At 44.7% G+C, this 3,022-nt stretch overlaps 1 pseudogene; it reads left to right on the top strand.

The window, feature by feature from the left end:
* The first annotated feature begins 424 nt into the window (after positions 1-424).
* Positions 425-2,494, top strand: LOC145877441 (general transcription factor II-I repeat domain-containing protein 2 pseudogene; annotated as a pseudogene).
* The last annotated feature ends 528 nt before the right edge of the window (positions 2,495-3,022 follow it).

Raw genomic sequence — 3,022 nt, 5'->3', positions numbered from 1 at the left:
TAGGCTGTACTGTGCTGCTTCTCCCCGACCTCATGACAGACAGTGAATCAGATATATGACGACATGACTCGTCAGTCAGTATTTTAATGACAGGAACACAAGACATACATCCCAAATGACACCCTTTATCTCTCTACATGGTGAACTACTTCTGACCAGGGTGTACCCTAATCTATTTAGACTTTAACCAATATGAGTCAAAAGTAGTGCACTATCTAGGGAACAGGGCTCTATAGGGCTCTGATGAAAGTAGTGCACTATATAGGGAACAGTGTGCCATTTGGGAGACAGCCAAGGAGACAGGAGAGAGAGGGCTCAGTCTGTCAATATACCCTAAGTAGCTGAGACACCTATAAAACATTTATTATCTCTGAATTCATTACATCATGGGTGTCAAACTCTGGCCCGCGGGGTAATTATATTTGGCCCGCGAGACAATACCAAATTACTACTAGAGCTGGCCCGCCGGTATTATACAGCGCATTCACCGCTAATACTACGAATCCCATAATGCTCTGCTGTTGTTTTCGCACGCCAATCAGGACAGGACCCAGAAACGCCCTCTCCTCTGTGACAGTAGTCATAGCAACATAGACGCTACAACTGTCAGCGCGCTATCCCTTCCCAAAAATGGTGAAAAGAAAGGCAGAAAACAGGAGCTTTCTGGACAAGTGGGAGGCAGAATATCTGTTTACATATGTAAAAGACAAACCTGTTTGTCTTGTTTGTGGAGTCAACGTGGCTGTAAGTAAGGAGTACAACATTAGACGACACTATGAAACGAAACACCATGACAAATACAAGGACCTGGACATGACTCAAAGGAGCCAGAAAGTAGAGGAGATGAAAAGAAGTTTGGTTTCACAACAGAATATGTTCAAAAAAGCCACATCACAAAGTGAGGCTGCTGTAAAGGCTAGTTATATAGTGGCAGCAGAGATCGCAAAATCAGCCCGGCCCTTTAATGAGGGAGAGTTCGTGAAAAAGTGCATGATGAAAGTTTGTGACCTCGTATGCCCAGAGAAAAAGCAAGCATTTTCAAACGTGAGCCTGAGCAGGAACACAGTAGCTGATCGCACATGTGATCTTGCCACCAATCTGTATGACCAGCTGATGGAAAAGGGAAAAGATTTCGTTGCGTTCTCCCTCGCTGTGGATGAGAGCTGCGACGCATCTGATACTGCTCAGCTGTCAGTCTTCATCCGTGGAGTGGACTCAAATCTGTGTGTTACGGAGGAGCTATTGGGATTCAAATCAATGCATGGCACAACCACAGGAAAGGAAATCTTTGAGGAGGTTTCCAAATGTGTAACTGAAATAAAGCTGCCGTGGGATAAACTCGTTGGATTAACGACAGATGGTGCGCCAGCGATGTGCGGTAAAAAGAGTGGACTGGTGGGCATGGTTCTGGAGAAGATGCGGGAAGAGAACTGTGCAGGTGAGCTAACTGTTTACCACTGCATCATACATCAGGAATCACTGTGTGCCAAAGCCCTAAAGATGGAACATGTTATGACCACAGTAACACAGGTAGTTAACTTTATAAGAGCCAAAGGTCTGAATCACCGCCAGTTTAAATTTTTTCTAGAGGAGTGTGGTTCGGAATACGCAGACGTGCCGTATCACACAGAGATGAGATGGCTAAGCAGATGAAAAATACTGAACGGATGTTTCGAGCTGCGTGAGGAAATACGTCAATTCCTGGAAACCAAAGGGAAGGATACAGCAGAGCTCCGGGAGCAAAAGTTTCTGTGTGAGCTGGCCTTTCTCTGTGACATCTCGAGCCATCTCGATGCGCTGAACCTGCAGCTTCAGGGGCGGGGGCGCATCATCACAGACATGTACGCTGCAGTGAGGGCCTTTAAAACTAAACTGTGCCTGTGGGAGAATCAGATGCTGCAAGGAAACCCTTGCCATTTTCCCTGCTGCCAAACCATAAAAGCGCAGATCTCTACCGCCGTGTTCCCATGCGCACAGTTTGCTGAAAAACTCAGTGTTCTCGCCGCTGAGTTTAGCCGGCGATTTGCCGACTTCGATGTCCAGAAATGTAGGTTTGAACTGCTTAGTAATCCCTTCGCAGTTGATGTGGAAAATGCACCAACCAACATCCAAATGGAGCTGATTGAACTCCAGGGCAACGACACGCTGAAGTCAAAGTATGATGCTGTGGGCGCCGCACAGTTTCCACGGTTCATCCCTGACACAATGCCTCAGCTCCGCACCCAAGCTGCTCAGATGCTCTCCATGTTCGGCAGCACTTATCTATGCGAGCAACTTTTCTCCTCGATGAAGATGACCAAAACAACTCACAGGAGACGTCTGACTGATGAACACCTTCGCTCGATACTGAGGATTTCTTCAGCTCAGAGCCTGAGCCCAGACATTGATGAACTAGCATCCAAGAAGAGATGCCAGGTATCTGGCTTGGGCACATCAGATTAGATCAGTGTGCAATAATTAACGTTTTCTTTGTGCACTTTTTCTTGCTACAAGGCATGGGTTTGAATGGTTGATTGATTTATTATCATTTTATTTGTAAAATTATTAGCCAGTGGAAAAAGTTTATTTTGGTATTTAAATCAGAAGGCTGCAAATAGAAAAGAGGCATACGATTTTTATTTAAATTTTATTTATTTAATAAATGAATGCCATTGATGTGTTTTTTCATTTGAAATTCGATTTTGCATGTCTCCACTATTAAATTATATATTGTATGGTAATAAGCGATGCTTGTTCCATATTCAATGTTAAAGCAAAACTTGTTTGGGTCCATATTAAAAGGTTCATTAGTTCAATGTTGGCCCGCGACTTTGTTCAGGTTTTACATTTTGGCCCACTGGGTATTTGAGTTTGACACCCCTGCATTACATTAACAGGATAAACTGTGTGCGGGTGTGTGTGTGTGTGTGTGTGTGTGTGTGTGTGTGTGTGTGTGTGTGTGTGTGTGTGTGTGTGTGTGTGTGTGTGTGTGTGTGTGTGTGTGTGTGTGTGTGTGTGTGTGTGTGTGTGTGGACAAAGCATT

This window comes from Salmo salar, chromosome 03 (genome assembly GCF_965601325.2).
Source record: "Salmo salar chromosome 03, fSalSal1, whole genome shotgun sequence".
NCBI classification, from domain to species: Eukaryota; Metazoa; Chordata; class Actinopteri; order Salmoniformes; family Salmonidae; genus Salmo; species Salmo salar.
The sequence above is the reverse complement of the archived record's forward strand: the minus strand, read 5'-3'. Positions and strand labels throughout refer to the sequence as shown.